The sequence below is a fragment of the Gadus morhua genome, chromosome 1 (assembly GCF_902167405.1).
Source record: "Gadus morhua chromosome 1, gadMor3.0, whole genome shotgun sequence".
Lineage (NCBI taxonomy): Eukaryota > Metazoa > Chordata > Actinopteri > Gadiformes > Gadidae > Gadus > Gadus morhua.
In genome coordinates this window covers 7,535,909-7,558,381 of record NC_044048.1, presented here as the reverse complement: position 1 = coordinate 7,558,381, position 22,473 = coordinate 7,535,909, and the positions used below count along the sequence as shown (strand labels likewise).

General features: G+C 41.1%; 1 long non-coding RNA gene across 1 annotated transcript; it reads left to right on the top strand.

Moving 5' to 3' along the window:
- Window positions 1-16,999: 16,999 nt before the first annotated feature.
- Window positions 17,000-21,237, top strand: LOC115548794 (uncharacterized). The gene is made up of 3 exons (XR_003977644.1): window positions 17,000-17,061; window positions 18,045-18,117; window positions 21,081-21,237. It is a non-coding gene; the product is annotated as an uncharacterized LOC115548794 (long non-coding RNA).
- Window positions 21,238-22,473: the final 1,236 nt, after the last annotated feature.

Genomic DNA, 22,473 nt, shown 5'->3' with positions numbered 1-22,473 from the left:
GTCCCTGAGGTAAAAGTGGAAAGGAAATCTTCTGTTTGACAGGCGAGTGACGTAGCCTAGGTGGCAGCTTTACCGATATCAAAGCAGTGCGCCGGTATAATCAACCAAGTAATAGTAGTAGTAAGCAAATCCACTGCACACAAATTTTACTTGAAACCTTAACATGTCATGTCAAGGGTTATCGGAATCGGATATCTCTCAACAAATAGCGATAGCGGAACACATTAGCATCGGCTTCTAGTGATTCAAAACAAACTTGACTAGTGAATCAAACCATCTTGACTAGTGATTAAAAACTAACTTCACAATTAAAAACCGCACGAAAATAGTATTATTACACCAGTCTGCCGTAATTAAAGTGCTGAAAATACTTACATTTGTGCGTGTCCTTCGCTTGAGCCATCGCTGCTGTTTGTTTATTTGGCGATTTCGGTTGGCCACTAGAGAGCGCCAAAATCTTGTATGTATAGTTCAACGGTTATTTACCGTTATGTCATGTTTTATATCGAGCTCAGAGATCGCATTGTCCGTGAATGACTTCGAGCCGAATATACAGTCAACTTTACAGCATGAGTCCGAATGATAACAACTAGTAAAAATGCATTTTCGGCCGGATTTTCCTCGAAGCCCTCCCTTTAAAGTGTGGTCCTTGGATAGCTTTGTTTAAAGGGCTACGTAGCCTTTTGTCTTCGCCCTACCCCTTAACCCAAATGAGAATTGGGACACCCTTACCAAGGGGGAGGGGTAAGGGGTAGAAATGAGACGCAGCCTTAATGCCAGTTGAGCCATTGAAGCGCTCCGCTAACATGACCCAGGTCTCCTCCTTTTTTTCCAGCGTAACGCTGTCAGTCTTTTTATCCTCAATTATAATACCAAAGTCCTCCATCAATTCCGACAGCAACATCTTTCGTTGACGTGCCATCTCTTAATAAATGTAGCTACTTGTGTTCACTGTCAGTGTCAACTGTAACAGTTAAGGTAAATTAACGGTTAACTTTATTCAAAAAGTGAGCTCGTGAATATATTCACGAGCCCTCTCTCGTGAACCGTTGTTTTTTTTCACGATGTAGGATAGAAAAAAGATATAAAATTGTGGATTATATTGTGCAATTTGTTCACATTTAGCCGGGATCCATCATGGCAGACTGAACACAAACTAATCCTATTTTAATCCTTGTTTAAACTAGGTTAACTAATCCAGAGTTAAAACTAAGATGTGCAACGCATCTCTGATTAATTATAAACCAGTTTAAACCTAGATTTACTAACCCTAGATTAACCCTAAACCAGGATTAATTTAATCCATGTTGGTGCAACCCAGCCATAGACTCTCAAAATCTTGTGGAAACTGACACAACTAAAGACATCCACCTGTTGCCTTGATACTATACCTACCAACCTCTTTAAGAATGTTTTCGACTGCCTAGTAGCAGACATATTGCAGATAGTTAACAACTCTCTCCAGTCAGGCAATTTCCCAAAAGCTTTGAAAACTGCAGTTATTAAACCCCTTTTAAAAAAGCGGAGCCTAGATGCCTCTGTTATTAACAACTACAGACCAATATCAAATCTACCCTTCATAAGTAAAATCATTGAGAAAGTTGTCCTCCAGCAACTTAATCACTTCCTGGCATCAACTGGTTGCTATGACACCTTCCAATCAGGATTTCGACCCCTGCACAGCACAGAGACCGCCCTTATTAAAGTTTTAAACGACATCCGTCTTAACACAGACTCTGGCAAAATCTCAATGCTACTTGACCTCAGTGCTGCATTCGACACTGTAGACCATACATTACTTCTGGACAGGGTAGAAAACTGGGTGGGGCTTTCAGGCACCGTCTTTAATTGGTTCAGGTCCTACCTACAAAATAGGAACTACTTTGTTTCCATTGGCGACTTTGTATCAGAATCAACCAACGTGACATGTGGAGTCCCACAAGGTTCGATCTTAGGACCCTCTTTATTCCACATCTACATGCTCCCACTAGAGCAAATCATGCAAAATAACAATATTGACCATCATTGCTATGCTGATGACACGCAAATCTATGTATCGCTATCACCAAATGACTATCGGCCCATAGATCTGCTGTGCCAGTGCATTGAGCAAGTGAAAGAATGGATGTGCCGAAATTTCCTTCAACTAAATGAGGACAAAACAGATAATTGTATTTGGTTCTAAAACGGAAAGGCTTAAAGTAACCGAACACCTTCACTCTCTGTCCCTGAAAACCTCAATCAAAGCCAGAAACCTAGGGGTTATCATGGATTCAGATTTACATTTCGACAGTCACATCCAATAAGTTACAAAATCGGCATATTATCACCTTAAAAATGTAGCAAGACTTAGAGGGCTCATGTCCACCGAAGACTTACAAAAACTTGTACATGCCTTTATCACTAGTAAGCTTGATTACTGCAATGGTCTCCTTACAGGTCTCCCAAAACAAACTCTGAGGAAGCTTCAGCTTGTTCAGAATGCTGCTGCTAGAGTTCTAACAAAGACCAAAAAATTTGATCATATTACACCAATTCTGAAATCGTTACATTGGCTTCCTGTAGGTCAGAGAATTGACTTTAAAATCATGTTGCCAACCTATAAATCCCTACATGGTTTAGGCCCAAAATATTTAACTGATATGCTTCCACTAGATCAGCCTTCTAGACCACTAAGATCCTCTGAGACCAACCTGTTAATTATCCCCAGAGTAAAGACATAACATGGGAAAGCAGGATTTAGTTACTATGCAACAAATAGCTGGAATAAACTCCCAGAGGATTTAAGACTTGCCCCAACTCTGAGCACCTTTAAAACAAGACTGAAGACTTTTATGTTTGCTATAGCTTTCTGCTGAATCTTAAATACATTGCACTTTCTAAAAAGCTTTTTTAACTTTGCCTTTATTTTCTATTTTAATACTAAAATGCCTTTTTCTATTTTATGTTTGCTTTAGCTTTCAGCTAAATCTTAAATACTTTGCCTTTATTTTACTAAAATGCCTTTTTAACTTTACTCATTTCTTTGCATATGTTTTCTTTTACTTATCTATTATTTTATTTTATTGTATGACAATGTTTATATGTGAAGCACTTTGAGTCTGCCTCGTGTATGAAAAGTGCTATATAAATAAAGTTGCCTTGCCTTGCCTTGCCTAGTGTTCAGGATGTTTTATCGTCTGCTCGAGTCCCGCTGGCTGTACTGTTGTTGAGCCGTGTTAACATCATGTTTCGATGGACGGGACGGGCTTGAGTATAAAGCTGTTTTGCCTAACATTCTTCCTTTCAAGGGACTATGTGTTTAGTTTAGTGTGTTTCTTGTGCTATATTGCCATAAAGAAATGGCATGTTTAAAAAAATTAATAATAATAATAATTAGTAAAGCTGTGTAAATGACTACTTGAAATGAACATGGAAACGTTATGAATGTTCAGCATTCAGCTTAATAAATAATTTAAGTTGGATCAGAGATTGGTCAATTCATTGTGTTCATTTAACTTGTTTGGTTTAAGGCAATCGGTTTCCTCAAATGAATTGAGTAGACAAAATGTAATTTTAAGTTATCACAACTAGAATGTCATAAGTTATTTCAGTTGGAAGACAAAGTTGATTATACTTAAGTAAAAAAAAATAGCAATACAAGAGACATTTAAGTTAGTTATTAGTTAATTACTTAATTCACATACATTTAATGAACACATGTTATACACGTTGAATGAATTGCTGCATTTAAGTGCAAAAAGCTAATTCTTTACATTTCACTTCAGTAAATGGAATTAGTAATGCCAACTCATAATACACGTCACAATAACTCTAGATATAAGAGTTATCTTTACTTACATAAAATAATTGCTGGTACTTAATTTATTTGAGTTAGTAAACTTAAATAGTTCAAGGCAATCGGTTTCCTCAAACAGTTTAAGTTGAACTAACTTGTCAGGTTTTACAGTGTGCACTGCACCCTGTGATGGCACAGTTGGAGTGCGGGGGCCATCCTCTCCCTCACCATCCCAACGCATGTAGTAGTCGAGGATACAGGTGGCTTTCACGGCGCTCTCTGCAACTTCTGGCGACACGCCGAGAACCCTCCTGTAGAGCCTCCACTGGTTGGCGAGGATGCCACAGGCGCACTCAACAGGTTTTGGCCAGGGTAGGGCCGCAGGAGGTTCCTCCGCAGAGGAAAAGCTTCATCCCCAATGAATACATGCTGCTGGGGTCCCAGATGGTCTGCTCCAGGTAGGGGTCGATCAGGTGGAAGGTCCAGGTTCCCCAGCCTCAGAGCAGTGCCGAAGACGAGAGCGTGCCTCCATCACTGCTCCTGCCGTAGGCCCCCACATCCACGACCCTAAATCTATAGCGGGCATCCACCACCGCCAGAAGGACGATGGAGAAGGCCCCCTTATAATTAAAGTACTGGCTGCCAGTAGACGGTGGAGCCTGGATTACCACATGTTTGCCGTCTATGGCACCGAGGCAGTTGGGGAAGTCCGCCAGCTTCTCGTAGTCCTCCGCTATCTTCCTCCAGTCCTCTGCCCCTGGCACAGGCATGTATGTGGAGACCATACACTGCCATATGGCCTCACACACACTCTTCACGATCCTCGCCACAGTGCAGAACCCCACCCTTTAGCTGAAGGCTATGGACCTGTATGAGTCTCCAGTTGACAGGTACCTGCAACATAAAAAAAGATAGCCTACATTATCTTCAGTTAATTAGAAAACAAAAAATAACTGCACAGTTGCTAATAAAGGTTTGCCTTCTTATTAATTAAATATGAAAATAGCCTACATTTAATTAATAAGAAGGCAAACCGTTTAAATTATCCATATGACAAAAGACATGTGCACAATGACAATAAAGCATTGTGTGTGTATGGATCTGCATATGTCATAATGTTGCCAAAATAAAGTGTCTGTGTTTACAGTCTATACAATAAGAATGGGTTGTAGTAATTATTTTTGAACACTGGGTGGCGTATTGGTACAAGACCAGATGAGTGAGCTCACCTGCACAGGTCAAAATTATAGTTTTATCCAATCACTCTGTGACTTTGAGGAACAATATAAGATTGTCTGTAAGCAATAGGACACGTTCACTGTTTCTTGCTCTTGTTACAAATACACACTTAGATATCGCATTGTCCCATTTGCTATTCAACTCGCTATTTAGTTGACTCAACTCCTGTTTATGTCTAAACAATAGACCTAACGTTAAATACAAACTGTTGTGTTTATTTACAAAGACACATTTCAGTTTATGCTACTCACCTCAGACAAACTCGCTATTTTAGTTGACTCAACTCCTGTTTATGTCTATATAGACCTAACGTTAAATACCAACTGTTGTGTTTATTTACAAAGACACATTTCAGTTTATGCTACTCACCTCAGACAAATGCAAAGCCGTTGGGCGGGACTGATGCTCTCCCTATAATTTGTATTCATCTTGGCGATGGTCGGCCCAATAAATGTCAACACTCCTTCAAATTGTTGCCGGTTGAGTCGGAAATAAACCTTAAAGCGATCCTCGTCCAGGCGGAGCTCTTGACACAGCTGGTGGTATTCCCCGTACTGTCTCCTGCCATGATTAATGCTGTGACACACTCTCCTCTGGCTAACCACGACAGGCGCAGGGGGATCGTCCGCAACCTCCGCTGCCACGGCAAGAAGCGCTATTAATCTTGCATTCATTTTCTAATAAAATTGTAGGAGCAACCAGAGAGGACTTTCAGGTATCAGATGCCAGATGATGGAGCCAACAGATAGAAGCTGCATATCTATGGATACAAGCGATGACGCGTATTAATGACGTAAACGAAAAACACTCCGTGCGCCTTTTTTGAGCGGCACGCACAAACGCGTTGAAAGCAGTTCACGGAGCGCTCCGCCTTTTAAAAAAAACGCTTTTGGTGGACACGGCCCCTAACAGAGTGCCTGCAGCAGCCATTGTAACATGTAACACATTTAGTAACATGGTTGACTTGCATAAAAAAAATAGATTCACAAAAGATATTGAGAAACTAAGTGAAACTACTAACCGTAAGATGGTTTCTCCTTGATGGGGCGGACTACCCAAAGATATGCGTCTTCAAAAGGCACGCCAGCTGTACACTGAAAAAAATGATACATTGGATTTACTCAATTCAATAGTGGACATCAGTTGAACATAAAAAATTTGCTTAGGCCTAAAGTTTCAGAATTATGTTAAATCAACAAAAACTACTAATGTTTAATCAACACAATTACTTTGTGTTGATACGAAGTTATTTAAATAACTTAAATTAAAACTCTCCGATCACTTTAATCCAACTCAATTCACTCCATTATATTGAGACACTATTTGATCAGTTAACTTTAACATGATCCGTTATATGTGTAATTTGTCAATTATGTTTTCATTATTGTAATAATTAAATTACATTTTATATACATAATTTAATCAAACTATAAAACAGTTTAAAAATAAATGTATCAAATTAAAATGGCAATTCTCTTTTACTTCAGACTTTAAATTTCTTGATTCTTAACATTACCCACTTTCCCCATTTAAAATGATGAAAGAGATATACAATTATATTAGCAGTCATAATGTTTATTCCTGCAATAACTTCAACAGCAAATAGAGTATTGGTGAAAAAGTCTACAGTTACAACTGTATAACATTAATAGTGGTGGTAAGAGGAACAGCAACAACACTGCAGAGCTTTGCCTTACACATGACTTTACCAGGGTAGTCAATTCTCCTCACTGGTGCATTAACACTTTTAGGCTCTGAGCCTGGTAAGAATCCAGGTGCAACAACGAACCATAATGTAATTACAGTTTTTTTCAATTGCTTGAACACGTTTTGCAAAATTTGGCTCATTTTGTCAAAACTCAACACACAAGCAAATAAGACACAACACTGGGAAATAAACCATTCACATCTATGTCAAATTGAAACTCGGCTATCGAAACCTAACAATTCTTTGTAAAAATTGCACTCAGTCAAAATGAAACACACTTGCATCATATGAATACACTTTCAGATCAGCAGCAACACACTGTCTACTTTATATAAAACACTGCAGTCTTTCATGTTCACTGTTTTTATTCAGTTCCACAGAGGACACGTTTTCACCACAACCAAAAGAAATACTATATAATGTACATTGCAGTACTGTACATTACAGTGCAGTAACAGGGTATCTGCAGGTTTCAGCAAGTCAAATTTAAGACTTTTTAAGACCTTTTTAATACCACCTTGAATGAAATTTAAGACCTTAAACGGGGGGGGATCCCGCTGTATTACAACCCAAGCATAGCATGTGTGTCACTCAATGAGACCCATTCAAGTTTACTTTCTGTCTGTTTATTGAACATAAAGTGATACTCCAACTTTTTCATTGGGTGCACTGGTGCGCCTAAATTTTAAATTTGGGTGTGTCACGTATTTATGGTGCACCCAAGTTGTGAGTTGTTGAGAGGGGGGGGGGGGGGGGTGTGACAGCATCTTGGCCCCCGGGCAGCTGCACCGGTTGCACCGTCGATATCTACGCCACTGATTAATAATATTTTCACCATTAAATAAATGCCTTCAGTAAGACCTGGGGGGTATACCACGAACCTCGTTGAACATACCCAGGCTTTCTTGGGAAAACCTGTGGTACCATTTAACCTCACAGTTAAATGGTACCACAACGCTCACTTTAGATTCAATTAGTTGAACCAGGTTTTCCGCTTTAGGTTCAATGCGCGTTCACATAAAAGGGGCGTTTCTCGCGTCATTTGACTCACCCTTATGCAAAATAAATCGTGCAAGAGCGGTGTATTTCATCCAAGGCGAGCAATGTATTATGAACTCCTACGAGGAATTCAAAGTTCAAATCACAGCCAAGGGGAACAAGGTGGCCCATAATTTGGCTAGGGTGGCGTGATGGCAAAAATAGCCGACCGTGTTAATTCGTAAGTGAAAAGATTCTGCTATTCTGATATTGTCTAAAAAATATTATGTATCATCATCCCTTTTACCCCCATATATGTGGGGCCCCATGAATTGCGAGCCCAAGTACCGGGAATGCACTTGATCTCCGACCCAATATCGGACGTGCACGTCAAGTTGCTTGCTTTTAGTGGCGTGGTTCAACGTCTCATCAAACATCAAAACAAAATCAGCCTTGTTGACGCTGCAGATTAGCTCGTTTCGGATGAAAGGCGCTAGTCCGAAGCGAGTTATATACGCCGTTTTGTCCTTTCCAGCAGTAAAGGTGCTCGCGATTTGAGAGTCAGGGAACATCAAACCGAAGAGATCTCCTATCCCCTCATTCGAGTTGTAGGACTGGTGCTTGACCACTGTGTTTAGAATCCACAACACCTCCGCTTTCAGTGTTGGTGTCGCACCAAATGCGACACCATACAAAACGTAGAAATGGCTGGGGTCTGTGTGTGGCTCCTGGCAGAGGTTTTATGTTTTTGGCTCTGCATATGGCTGACGACAGCCTTAATCCCCATGGTGCCGAGCTTGAATGTACTTTTGCACGGAATGCATCTGGCCTGTTCTGGGTTGGCAACGGATGCTAGCCAACCTCGGAAACGGACGTATTCCAGCCAACTGACGTTGAACTTGCATTTACCCATTGTTGCAGACTAGCTAGCAAGTGCGCAGACATCCGTTTATATATGCAGTTAGCAAGAAAGTAGCCTCTCGTACATCTCCTTCCTTAAAAGTCCCGCGAGAAAAATAAAAAATTAAATAGCCCTGCCCCGACAAATTTAAGACCTCCGAGTTATTTATTTAAGACCAGCATATGACATTTACCCTGAGTAAATACAGTTTGAGCAAAAATAAATAAACCCTACTGTACTGTGAACACAGAAAAACATGGCAATTGTGCATGGGTGGGCTTATGGATCCTGCCGTCTTATGGGGTCTGGCCATAGGATCTCATCAACATCACAAGCAATATTTTCTTCCGCTAAGCATCGGGGAAAATATTACCTTGTGTGCCGAATCCATTCATGGATTGACCCTATGTTGATGTCTCCGCAGGCCTGTTCCATTGCCTGCAGAAGAGGCATGCGAGCATGAGGTTGGCGTCGTATACGCACCGTCTCCAAGCCGAAAAGAATTATTCTATGGGGTTTAGAAATGGTGTGTAAGGGGGTATGTATAGGACTTCAAATTGATGATGGTTGGTGAACCAGTTGCGGACCAGAGCAGCCCGATGGAAACTAACATTATCCCAGACAACAACAAACCTGGGCTGCTCTGGTCTGTCCTGTACAGCTGCATTGTGAAGTGCATCCAGAAATGTTATTATATGTTCGGTATTGAAGGGACCTAGTTTTGTTTGATGGTTCAGTAGCCCTTGAAGGCTTATGGCAGCACACAATGGGATATTTCCCCCGCGCTGCCCCGGGACTTGCACAATTGACCTTTGGCCAATTATGTTACGACCCTGTCGTCTTGTTTTGCTGAGGTTGAATCCAGCCTCATCAATGTAAATAAATTCATGAGGCTGTGCAGCTCCATCCATCTCCAAGATGCGCTGTAACAAAACAAAAAACATGCAATACATATTTTAGATGGCATTACTCAAAACACTCAAGTACTACACATACAGAAACCCCACCCCATCGAACAGGTACCTGGTACCTCTCTGAATGCATCTATGTGGTACTGATACAATGGCACATATTCAGCTGTAACTGATGACACCAATACTGTATTGTAAATGTAAAGGACTGTAATACTTACCTGTACATATTCACGTCGAAGTCCTTTGACCCTGACACTGTTTCTCTCAAATGGGAACCTGTAAAATTGCTTCATGGTAATTTGGTGCTTTACCAAGATGCGTCTGATAGTGGAAATGCTCACTTGCTCTATGTTATTGAATACTTCTCTATCTGCAAGTATTTGTTGCTTTAGCTGGTTGAGACGGATTGCATTGTTTGCTCGGACCAGGTCCACAATGGCAAGTTCCTGCTGTTGGGTTAACAGGCGTTGGCGTCCGCCCCCAGAATGTCTTCTAGTCATTCTATAGAAAAAAGAATCCACGAAATGTTACTGTATTGGTTTGCTTCTTTTTTACAGTACTGTATATACTGTACTTTACTGTATATACACCATAGAAAGTACTGAAACATCTCAATGTAGGTAATCACAAAACTACCACTTTCGTTCAAAAAGGAGCATTAGCCACCCTGCTATACAGTACATGTGTTATGGTACAGTACTGCAAATACTCTAGATACAGTCTGAGTAGAGTAGAAAGTAGAGAGTTGAAGACATACCTGTTTTCCAGTCGGAATGTCCTTATTATGGATGAAACTGTGGAACGGCTTAGATTAGGGTGGACTCTCTTCCCAGCTTCCCTCATAGTCAGGCCATGGTTTATGACATGGTCCACCAAAGTTGCTCTTATGTCATCGGAAATAATGTTCAGTGCACGGCCTCTTCCACCACGTCCTCCTCTATGTCTCTGTCTTCCTCCTCTACCTCTGCCTCTTGCTCTTGCTGCATCCATGTTTGCAAAGTTCTCAAAATGGCTTAACTGAGGCCTTTTTGCAGCTGGCTGATGTGGTGTTCAGTTTTGGAATAGAGTGTTTTTAGGTGTGTAAGTAAGTATTCTCAATTAACCAATGTGTTTAGGATTTTGAATAGATGTGTTTTCCCAATGGTACAATGAGACGTCATTTTTGAATTAAGTGTCTTATGTATGAAATAGTGTGTAGTGTGCAGGAGCAAGTGTGTTGTAGAAAGGAGCAAGTGTGTTGCACAATTGCAACTAAAGTGCAAAGCGGCGCTTTTGTTTAAGGAATGGTTACATGTGTTTAAGGTATCGAAACAAAAACTTCAAGTTGTGTTGCTTTGGTCTAAGCATGTGTCTATGGTGTTCAAGCAATTGAAAAAAACTTAAAAAATTATAATAATAAAACCCATAATGTAACAAAAAAAATCCATACAGCAATAATCACAACAATAGATGCAATGATAAGTCAAAAAATGTTACAGTAATAACTGTAAAACATCAAAACTGGTGGTAATCTGGTTTATGTTTCCCCATTTACAACGATGAAACAGATAGGGTGAACATGGGTAAAGTGGGACAATTTTTGAAATTCCAATTTCTCAACTGATTTAACAAAAACCCAGATATCATTTATATCAACATAGTATATTTGTAGAAAGCTGGGGTTGTCCTTTACATAATCAAATAATTTTAATTTAACCACTCTTATTGCAGATAGAATTAAACTCATGCAAAGGTCAACTGACCATCCCCCACATTTTCGGGGGGTACATTGGTAAAGTGGGACACACCTATTGTCAAAGTGGGACAATTTATTTTGGAGGCACAACTCATTTTACATGGAGTTAAGCATGGAAAACATGTAGGCTATTTATTTGCATCATTGTATTTATTTGATCTCATGAACTGCATTAAATTGCATTTACATGTTAAAATGATTTTGTCCGAAATAATTTGCTAAATTCACTCACATAAAATAAAATAAACTACATGGAAAGCATAAAGCAGTTTTGGAAAAAATTCCAGGTCCAAGCACTCAGTAGGATGCAAAAAATGATTTATTTATTATTAAGGGCTAAACCATTAAAAAACACCAATGCGTGTCGGCTCACCAGCCTTCATCAGGGAAAGCATGTATCTATTTGGTCTCATGAACTGCATTACATGAACTGTTTATTAAATTAAATTGCATTTACATGTTAAAATGATTCTGTCCCAAATAATTTGTTAAATTCACTCAAACAGTAATGCATTTCAACTTATTAGTTTTGAAAATACTGAAATTGAACTCATTAGATTCATTTTATAATTGTCTGTGCCCCAGCTAATGGGGATCCTATTAAACTAAACTAAACTAAACTCACAGCTCCCCCCGTAACATACAGCCTCTACAAGTAAAGCTTGTGTCATCAAAGACCCCATCAATTTCAGCACATGTTTGATGAAACCATCCATCACACAAGTCACATTTCATCCATTCCTCTTCTTTCTTTGGGTCTTCTGCTGCTCCATACCTGAGCTTGCATAAGCGGCAGACATCATCCCCCTCGCTATTGGAGCCAGGCTGGACTCTTGCTTTCTTAATGGCCGTCTTTCCTTTCTTCCCCCCACTCTTGCTTTTCTTTGGTTTTTTCTTTTCGATGTATTCAAAGTGGGCATTGCTTGTCAAGACGTATGAGGGTGGTTTTGCGCGTTTCTTAGTCGGCCATCTATTTCTCATTGGGATCTTAATCAGGTTAGAAAAGGTCACACCCTCATCTTCTTGTTCACAGCCAGCCAGGGGTAAGGCCACCTCTATCACAGGTGGTATAAATGGTTTGTCACATGTTGGGCCTATTGGGGTAGCCTCCTCTCCTACCACCACTTCCCCACCTATCCACTCTGATATTTCAGGTTCAGGCTCAGTTTCAGGCTCAGGTTGTTCAGGTTGCAGGGGTCTTTCTGAGGTCACAGCGGGTTCAAAGATCCACTCTCCTAGGGACTTTATGTCAACAGGAAACATACCTGTGCCCCTGAAGCCAGCTTGTGCTGTTTTCACAGATGCAGCCTTTTTCCAGGCCTTGCTAAACAGAGTGAAGAACATCGTCTTAGTCAGTTTTCCTCCACCTGTCTGGACAATGAAGTCCCATCCCTAATTGGTCCAGTGGCTTTTGAGGGATTTGAAGAGTGACTTGTCAGCTGGCTGAAGGTGGTGGGTTGCATGGGCAGGGTAACACATGACATGTATATTTGTGGCCTTCATCAGCTTGAGAAAGTCCGGGTTGTACACATGACTGCTGTGTCCATCCAACAGCAGCACATGTGGCCTTGGGTCATTTTTGTCCAGCATAGAAACAAACTGTTTCCCCCAATCCACCAGTCACTGTTGATCCAACCAGAATCTGATACCCTGAGAATGGTGTCTCGGGGCTTGTTCAAAAGCCATTCAGGTTTAAGTCTTTTGGCCTTAAAGATGACGAGCGTTGGCCCATACTCTCCTGCGGCATTGAAGGAGACCAAGACTGTGGTGGTCTCCCCCCTTTCCCCGGATGTTATTTGAAAACACGGCTGGCCTCTTTCTCCAACAGCATTTGAAGTGAGGAAGTGGTCTTGGAGGCCGGTCTCATCAAGATTCCAGATGTGGCTGGGAAGATCCTTGATGCTCAAGGAGGTGAGAAGGTTGTCATAGATCTCAAACCATTTCCCCACAGTCACTCTGTTCACACAACCTGCCCTATTAGCCGACAGACCCTCTGGCTTTCTCAGCCCAACGGTCTTGCTATGCCGGCGCAGGAAACTGTCCATCCAGTACTGCCCGGCTTGCTGTGTGGCATCAGAAAAACCTGCAATGCCATTGCCCTGAGCAAACTTGTACACCAGCCTCTGAATGTCATTTCTTCTGAAAGGAAATCCGCGGCTAGCAAGAAGTTTGATGTGCCCTAGCAGCTCTTCCTCACTCTCTGTGGACAAAATCCGCTTCCTGCCACTGACATGTTCATGTCCTTTAACCTTATCTTTAATGCGACGCTGTAATGTGCTCTTAGGAACACACCATGCACGGGCAATCACACGTAACTTCGGCTTGAAGCCATTTGCCTCTCTCTCCTTGTATTCCTCTATCGCTCCCTTCATACGCTCCTCACACCACTTATTTAGGACTCTCTTCTTCTGCTTTTCTCCCTTTCCCTTTCCTCTCACTCTCTGCTTTTCTGGTCCCTGAAATACATGTTCAGTTCATTAACTATAGGAAATAAACTAATATACCACTGAAATACACCATCAACCCCACATTTTCTTTATTATTCCATCTGATGGTAAGATATTGTGGAGGGCTAACGTGGCTAACTAGCATTCAATTTAATAAAGTTGATAATAAAGTGCATAGCCTTTTGAGATGAAAATGACATTAACAGTGTTTAATTTATACAATATTTGGACAAAAGTTCAGTTAAATAATAGTTAAATGAGCATAATAGTACTTTATTTGCTGTCCCACTTTAACAATAATGCTTGTCCCACTTTACCAAGTACACTACTGGTAAAGTGGGACAGCAGGATATTTGCCCCTAACTAAAATATTTAATCAAATAAATTCATTATTTTTTAACTTTTTGACACTTAAAGTAGTCACATTACATATGAAAACAACTTTACACGCCTAACATTTAAATCTAAGATTATATTGGCCTTAACACAATTGACCTCTAATCCCCATGTCATTTGTCTTACCATTGTTTTTCGCGCTTCTGCCTGTGAATGTAGTCTGACCACGCCCCCATGCATGACATCACACCCACACTGCCAATGATGTTTCACTCTCTACATCCCAGAGTGTATTAAACCAATGGGTTCTCACTCCCAAGGCACAACCACGCAAAGATATTCACAAAAAGGCTTAGCTGTCCCACTTTACCAGTTGTCCCACTTTACCCATGTTCACCCTATATAATTATAATAGCAGTCATAATGTTTATTCCTGCAATAACTTCAACAGCAAATAGAGTATTGGTGAAAGAGTCTACAGTTACAACTGTATAACATTAATACTGGTGGTAAGAGGAACAGCCCCAGATAGCAAGCATACGTTGGCAAAACGTTGTGAGCCAACGGTGCATATCGTTGGCCTGACGGTGTGAGCCAACGCTGGCCCTACGACATTTTGGCCGCTGGCCTAACGTTGGCACACCGTTGGCATAGCGACGTAACCGCGTCATTTCGGCCGTAGGGCCACCGTTTGACCAACGTGCATTATCCCCCGATGGCCACCGTTGGCTTATAGCCAATTGCCAACTTATAATTAAGGTAGCCAAATTGTATTAATTTGCCTTTACCAAATAATTTGAATTTCCTTTTAATTAAACCTAGCAACAGGAGTTTTGAGTTCAAAAACCATTCAAACATCATGGAATTAAACCGGAAAGTGTTAACATTTATTAAATACTGATGATAATAATAATAATAATAATAATAAGAAGAAGAAGAAGAAGAAGAATAAGAATAAGAATAAATTAATTAAAAATGAATTAAAATCCGAGTCGGTGTGCAGGCGGAAGGCGAGTCACTCCAGGCTGCTGCAGTCGTCGTCACTGTCGCTGCTAGTTGTATCATCCAGGATGACCGGTGAAGGACTCGGAGGAGGAAGACTGAACTGCTGGGGACCTGGAATGTAGAAGATCATCGTTAAGCGTACAATTTGGTGACATGGGTAATGTTTGGCTTTCTTGCTTTCTAAATCAAGCTTTTTGTATTAATGCCATTGACTTGAATATTATTCTGTTCAATATCAATGATGAAGCCCTGTGATAGTTTTAGCAGCATTTTCTCTCAACACGTGGCTACTGATTGATGTGCTAACTAGCTTTTTTAATCTCTAGTGCTAGTTAGCTGTTTGCCAAGAGTTGGCAGACTTGTGGGAGACTTTCCCACTTCCTTACTAAATTCGTTCAAATTCGCTCATCATCATTGTTCTAAAATTAAAGAAATAGTGTTGAGCAAAGAAGGCAAGTTTGAGGGGAAAATAACATCCCTGAGACCGACGTCGTACAGTAGCCTAGTTATGCTATTTTGCAACCATGCTTTTGGCGATAACGGGAAACGTGCTTTCTACATTTTATGGTGAAATCCAAACATTACTTACCGATTTTAAGAACTACGATTAAAGTTACCAATTGCAAGTGGGAAATGTAAAAAACGTGTGGATAGGATATTGTGCCAATTTGCCGTTTGGGGAGTTTATTTTTTTTGTCATTACGTTTAGAATTGACTTTATGTCTTGTCTTTCCATAAGATGCAAGGAATATGGCTATATGGGCCTATATTAGAGGGCAAATGTTAAAGAAATACAAGTCATATAGTACATGTACCCACCATTGACTCCAAAATGATACTCTACTACAATTGCCTATTGAACCACACGCTGAATGAAGTCCACCGTTAGAGTAATTTGATTCTCCATGGTGTTGTAAATAGTCTATCTGGATTTATTTACTAGTAAATTACTTAAAGGTGCACTAGGATGGTGGATTTCAGGGTCTGGTTCAACAGGAAATCAAACACCTTGAAGAATAACTTTTAAATTCCATGTTAGGTAAAGCTCCATCAAACTGTAAAAGGTTCAGCACATCCCTCTTGCCCCTCAAACGCTTCAAGAGAAAGCTATGTAAGTCTCATTTCAAGTATTTGATGGTTTGCTGTTCATGCATACCTTCATGGACTCTGCTTTCTCTCCTCTTTCTTCCGTCACTCCGGTCACCGCTGCACTTCAGCCAGTTTTTAATAACTGCCTCGCAGTCGCTGGCCGAAATGTTCTGGCTAGCCGATGCACCTAAACAGAGAAAGTGTTTTTATTTAGTTTATTTAACATTGATTTATTGAGGAGGAAAGATCCTTTGAGATTAGTAATCCGTTTTTCATGTCCTGGCCAATAATACAATGGTACAAAGTGCATTACAAGTGTTTAATGACAAGATGCATGCAGTACACTCCATGGTTATTCAAAAGAAATGAATCCAGCTCAATGAGTGATTTGTTTACATACCTCTTACTGCATTGCACACCTTGTAGGAGGCAAAAGCCTGCTTCTTCCCTCCTCTGCCAAGCCAGTTGAATTTCAGCGCGAAGTGGTTGGTGAGGATGTGGCGAAGGATTCTTCGAACCTCGTCACCAGGATTGCAGCCCCCAAGCGCACTAAGGTGTGCTGCCTGCAGGTAAGAATGGAAAGTAATGTTTTAGAATAACTTATTATGGCTTATAGTCAGCATACCGTTCAAAATGTACATCTTTGGTAATGCGAAAAGTTCATTAAACACCGCACACTGGATACTGTTCTTTTTTCTCTTTATTTTTAGGAGCGAACAACGCGTTTCGCCCAATGCGTCTTCAGGTTCGAACCTGAAAACGCATTGGGCGAAACGCATTGTTCGCTCCTAAAAATAAAGAGAAAAAAGAATAGTATCCAGTGCGCGGTGTTTAATGAACTTTTCATATTTGATCACGTTTTCCTGCCTAACACCTGCACCTGGAAAGCTGAAGGGTTGTGCACAAGGACTTTCATGCACTTTGATCTTTGGTAATGCATTGTAGCAAAGAACTGAAATATATCAGTATTATAGAAGTCATGACTATACCAGGGCCTTTTCCTGGGATTTCTCCCTCAGAAAATCCTCCACCCTTTGAAGGTCTTCCTCGCAGTTCATTGGGAACTTAAATTCCTCAGATAGAGTGTCTGCTGCTGCTGCTGCTGTAGTTTTTTGCCTAGTAAGGGCCTGGAGGAGGAGGTTGTTCTGCCTCACCAAGGCCTTCAACTCCTCCACAGCACGCAGGAGTGCATGATCCCGTTCTACAGGACAGAAAAACATCATGACTGTCATGTCAAGACCCTTTGCTAAAATTAACAGACTTAAGTTTAAACAGATTTTCAGTATTGCTGTGTAATGCCAGATGTTTGTGTACCGAATTGACTTTGAATGTTGCCAGAGATCTGGGCAGAGGCCTGTTCAAGAGCAGCTGATGTGTGGGCAGCAACTGTAGGCAAGAATATGTATATTTATAATCAGAGTAGTCAGTGTATTGAAGTTCATTACATTCAAATTTCCCAGATTCGAGACATTCAAAAAAGATAGTGAGTAGAATAGCAGAATTCAGATTTGGAATGATGTGTTATACCTTTATGTATGTCCTGCTGTGATGATCTAAAAGCAGGTGGGGAAAGCAGGGGCTTGTGGAGGACTCCTTTTTTTTCTTTTTTCTTAGCCCTATACATTGGAACAGTACAAGAGTATGAACAACAACAGTTTTGTAAGACTGCAAACTTGCCAATCACAAAATGTCTTTATGTGAGTGATAATGCATGGCCATCTGTAATCAGACCTTGTATGCTTCTCCCCCTCATCTGCAGGCACAGTTTCTTTCAGCTTTGAGGAAGGGCTGCATTAGAAAAGAAATCACTCAATAAGCATGCATTGTTTTGTGTAGCTCATGGTTTTTATAGTATAGATTACTGCACAGTGCTTACATTCTCCTTCTTTTACCCCCTTCATCATCTGATGTCAGGGTGCTCCTGGTTTGGGCTTTTTTCAGGTTCATACGCGCTGCATCATAATTGGCTGTTGAAGACAACAATGAAGTGAGTAAAGCTTTTAAAGCCTAAGGGGAGAAAAGTGGTACATCCTACTTTTGTCTGTCTCACCAAAGGTTTTCACCACCTCCACAAAAAACTCTCCCCAGGTCTCATCTGGCCTAGCGCTTTGGATGACTGCAACTTTCGTCCGCTTGGTGTCTTTATACGGTGGCCAAAAAGACACCTTGCCATCCAAACTTAGCCACGAGCAAGGCACAACCTCCACCTCGTTTGACTCGGTAAAATGCACTACCGCATACATCTAAACAGAAAATAAGTTTTGAAAAAGTTGAACACATTGAATTTAGATAACCGATTTAATTGATTGAAATATGAATCATTTTAAAATTAATTTAGTTGTGGTTGAGTGGAAATGCCACAAGTTTGTTCTTGTTTTCTAACGTGACCATCTTAAAGTCAATATCTTTAACGGCAATTGACGTGGTCTCTTCTGCCAGGTTCCCAACCACAGCTGTCCCCAGTGCAGTTGAATCAACGGGGTGGTTGAAAAATGGACGTTGGTCTAAATATTGCCTCGCCACAAAAGACGTACCACCAAGTGTCCTGCTAATTGCCTCTATTTTAAAAGTGGCACCACCACACAAAACTGTGTTGTTCCCATCCTTTGTGGACAGGGTAAATCTATCAGTGGCGTACTGTGTTGTTGAGGGTGAACTTTGGTTATGGGAAGATGGACAGACTGGGTTGACGCTTGATTTTTCCGTTAATCGTTTAACAATTTGTTGTAATGTCTGGTTTGGCTTTCTAATTAGTTTCTTTAATTTATACAAGACATTTTCGAAGGGAAAGGCTGAAATTTGGGGTAGTGGGCCATATTATCTAACATCACTTGCCAGGTGGATCAAGCTGTGGACGTTATACACCAGAAAGTCCCCATAGATGGCGTGAAAATTCTGAACGAACACTACCAGGAGATTTTCCGCATAGCCACAATAACGGTGGTGGAGACGGGGGGAACATAAAATTGTAATTGCTACGTGGAGTAAAAGAAAATGTTGATACATGTGTTTTGGTAGGTTTTTTTTTAATGCAATGGGGCCAGTGTATAGTAAAAAAGTCCTAAATTCAGTGGCCTTCCACCGATCAACCTCACGGAGGGACCTTCCCTTGCGTCCAAACTCCTTTGGCAGCCTCTTGCCCAATTTGATTAAGTTCTCCGAAATAATGCAGATGGATTAACTCCCAATGCGGGTTGGAAGGGGCCCTCTCTGCCACAGCCAGATCAACTTTCTCATCACTCCTAGGCAACCAGGTGCATAAAGTCCAACACAAATTGGGTCACCAAGCCTACATCTAGGTGTTGTAATGGACTGTCGCCCTCTTTGTGATGTTCCTGGTTGACTTTTGTGGCAAAACTGTCATCGGTTCTGAGAACCGCATCTGTTTCAGAGTAATTTAGGCGTTGGTTCGCCCATGAGCCCTCTTGCATGCACCTTTCGCAGCCGTAATAGGAATTGTGTGCTTTTATGTTTTTTAGAAATGCCCTTGCCGGTGCATCACAGACAAAACAGGAAATTTCGATTTTAATTTTTTTTGACTGATACTCCAAGCCATCAGATGCAAGCTTCCCCATCTCTGCCACAAAGTCGGAGAGGTACTCGCTTGCATCGGTTGGCTTGGAGTATCCACAATATAAACCAATTAGAAATGGGGATCTAATGGGGTCCTCTTCAATTAGTGCAAGAATTGGCCAAAATTGCTGGCTGCTGCTTTTAAAAAGGGGCAGGACATCCACATTTATTTGTAGTTTTAGTGTTTGGTTTTTAGCTAAGTCCTGTTCTTGCATTCGGCCCAAGATCCCTTTTGCCACACCAAAATAGTGCATGTTCCCCCCAGCTTTTGGTACTATCTCCGCATAAGTAGGGGTTGACAGGAGAGTGCGGCCGTCTTTTGGCAGTTTGGAATCTGGGAAGTGCTTGCGAAGCACGGAGAGCAGGCTGGAAATGTGGGAAATTGGTGTATTTGTTGTGATTGCCCATTCCTTGAGCTCATGTCTTAAGTCCCTTTGAAAACTGCCCCCCTCCTCTGAATCTGAGCCACTGCTAGAGCTCGACAAATCATTGAACTCCCAGTCATCCTCGCCAGAGGAGGCGCTCTCCTCTGATGCCATTACCCAATCCCCACCTCCGCTTTCAATTGCGTCGTCGTTGTCTATTTCGGTGTAAGCTGGGACACTTGGTGGTGTATCTAATGTGTCTGCGCCAGCGGCCAGGTTAAAGTGAGTGGGCCCGCTAGCATGAAGCGCTGCCAACGCAGCATCCGTTCCTCTTTTACATGCCTTCGCAGCGACCTCTTTGATAAAATTATTTTACTCTCTGCCATTTTTTGTAATTTTGCTGTCGTAAGAGGTAGGCTATAATTGAATTATTTTGTAGCGGCTAGACGGTAACCCGGCTGGCGGCTAGCTAGCTGGCTGGCGGCTAGCTACAGTTGTTAGCGAATTTGTGTACAACATTACGACTAGCGCTAGCAATTTAGCCGGTACTTTGTCAAACGGTTGGGGTTTGCCTTACCTTGGCTAAGTGTACCGGTTTACTTGTTTGTTTTTTTTGGTATTGAATGCCGTGTTTACTGGACGATGTGAAGTTGTGGGCATCAAATTTGGTTGTTGGCAGGCAGCTGACGGTTATTTTTTGTTGTTATATGGTCGCGAGCTTTGTTGGCAGGCAGCTGACGGTTATTTTTTGATGTTATATGGTCGCGAGCTTATTGCTGTTATTGTTGCATATCATATCAGTTTGGACCCGTTTCTCTAAAAAGAAAACATGCTACATCAGGGGTCCTGTACTGATGAAGCAATATTGTAAGCAAAGCAATAAAGTAGTGTTATCAGGGTAGCACCAGTGCTATCTTGTACTCATTTCCCTAATATGTCGTTTATCCCCCCCTGGTTTATCTGTCCCTACTACCCCAATCCCTTAACCTCCCCATCTACCAATACTTTTCAGTTCCCATCTCTCAGACTTACCTGATCCTCCATCCAAACTCTGATGTTGGAATCCATGCTGTCCAGTCCATGTGAAGAGCACAGGAAGGCTTGTTGCAGCACACTTAATAGTAAGCTGTGTGTGTGTGTGTGTGTGTGTGTGTGTGTGTGTGTGTGTGTGTGTGTGTGTGTGTGTGTTTAAAGCCTAAGGGGAGAAAAGTGACCTGGGGGCATATCCCTTTAAGCGGTAAAACAAGTTATCCTTCAAGCAATCACCCTTGCGGAGGTACCTTCCCTTACACCCAAAGTCCTTTTCTGTACATAGTTTCTCATTTATTTATTTTGTCTGTTCAGTCAAATTGCAATGGTAAGATTCCTCTTTTAACGTGCCTTCACAGCGACCGCTCTGATACAATTATTTTACTGTCAGCCATTTTTTTTATTTTGCTGTCTGTCGTAAGAGGTTGTAGGCTATATTTGATTTATTTTTTAGCGGCTAGAACGGTAACCCGGCTTGCGGAGGTACCTTGCCTTACACCCAAACTCCTTTTCTGTACATAGTTTCTCATTTATTTATTTTGTCTGTTCAGTCAAATTGCTATGGTAAGATTGTATTTATATATTGCATTTCATTTCCATCAGTTGTTTGCACTGACATACACATGACAATTAAAACTTACGTTGTACAATTTTATACATCAGTGTTTTGCCTTTTTTTCTTGCTAATGAAACATCTTAGCCTGCAGTGAGCAGGGTCGATCAATCGTTGTGTTTCAATGGGGTTCTTTGCTCTTTATTCCACTGTTCCCAACCAGGTCAAATGCAATCTCTCCATATAAGCCATTAACCTCACCATTTAAATCCATACGAAAACACCTGAGATTAATGCTTGGGGGGAAAGGGTCCCATTGTGAAGAGGGCCAACAAAGGTGTTTATAATTCTTTTGACAATTATGTATCAATTTTGTATCAATTTGTTAAATTAAAATCGTTAGATTGGTTTTGCAGGTAAGTGAACAGCCTGACTGCTTTGAGCCCTCAAACTTCAGCTACACTGTTGTGATGGTGGTTTCTGTTTTACTGTAGCATACAATAGGCCTACATAAAGAAGGCATTAAAAACAAAGGTGTTGGGGGGGGGGGGGGGGGGGGGTCTTGCATCATGTGTGCTCAACATACAGCATGCTATTGCTGAAATGGCTGTTTGTTTGTTTTTTGGGGGGGGGGGCAGCATGCTGTACCTATTGGGTTTTACATATTTAAGATTTTAAGATCAATTGCTCCATGTTCATGAACTTGCACGTCTGCCTAAATGAAAGGGAAAGGGGAAAATCTTTTTCAGATGAAAATGTATAACATTTCTGAAAAGTAAAAAAAAAACTACAATGGTACAGCTCAAACGGGCAGTCATGGGTA